Here is a 1,287-nt window from a genome sequence, read left to right on the forward strand (position 1 = left end):
GAGTGAGAGAGTGGGAATGTGTGAGAGCGACAGTCTGCACTCGAAGAATGCACCAAATCTGCCCAGCCGTCCCACGCAATCAGAACGCTCGAGACCCAGGGAGCACAGTCCCGACCGTGGAACTCATGAACCACAAGGACACTGTGTGGAACTCGTAAACCACCAGGATATGGCGTGCAACTCGTGAACCACAAGGACATAGCCTGCAACTCTATCTGCGGCACGGGGGACCCCACCCAATACACCCGGGCCTCTTGTGGTACTGGAGCCACCGTGCAACTCGTGAACCAAAGTTGCTGTAGGTCACATGAGCAACAAACGCACCAAGTGGCACACAAGCACAGGAAATGAGCCAAGTCCAGTCTTTGCAGCTCATTGAGCAGACACCCTGCCCCCAATTGCTGCCTGGGGCCGGAGTTGGCGCACGGGTTGCACGATCTTCGGCCGCCGCGCGGCGGCCGAAGATCGTGCAACCCGTGCGCCAACTCCGGCCCCAGGCAGGCTTGCCCCCACTCCCCCCCGCCCGCCCGCCCGCCCGTGCATTTCATGAACCAGACATGCTGGGGGTGGAGGGGCAAAAATGGTGTCAACGTGGAGCCAAAGAAGGGATTACAACTACAGTCTCTCTCCCTCCCCCTCCGCTGCAGCTGCAGCTGCAGGAGACGGCTGATGGCAGGGCTCAGGCTCCCAACTCGTAGCTCCTCCAAGCTCGGACACGTGTGTCGGTGCAGCGGGACCCAGCCAGCCCCTGACACTTGCTGCCTTCTCATCTACCTCATACCGACTTCCCCAACACCTCGCCCATCTCCGTCGGTGGGTGGGGGTTTGGAAGAGGAGGGTGGGGAGGTTACTTCAGACCCGGCACCGTCCACACTTTGAACAATTTCCACCCCAAAACCTCGCCATTCTCTGGGCCTGCTGAGTCATTTTTTGCCTGCCTTCTTTACCAACCTCCAGCAAGTCACCTTCGCCTTTGCAAGGAATGCCCATCACGTCTCCAAAACCTCTAAGTGTCTCTGAAAAGCTTGTTCCCGAAAATCTCCGGGCACTCCGCCAATCCCCCCGTACAGAAAATGCATTGTCAGATCCGGCGGGGAGGCTCGCGGATGCTCTACCGCGGATGCTACATCACAACCCGGATACTCATCTCAAATCGGACCCTCATTAGGGCTTCCGTCGGCAACTCGTGAACCACGACCGGGAGTGCCCGTACCAGAAATGCAATGGGCCGTCAGCTGCGGACCGAGCGGAGGTCCCGCCGGCCAGAGGCTCGAAATCTCGGCCTCT

This window comes from Narcine bancroftii, unplaced genomic scaffold (assembly GCF_036971445.1).
Source record: "Narcine bancroftii isolate sNarBan1 unplaced genomic scaffold, sNarBan1.hap1 Scaffold_226, whole genome shotgun sequence".
NCBI classification, from domain to species: Eukaryota; Metazoa; Chordata; class Chondrichthyes; order Torpediniformes; family Narcinidae; genus Narcine; species Narcine bancroftii.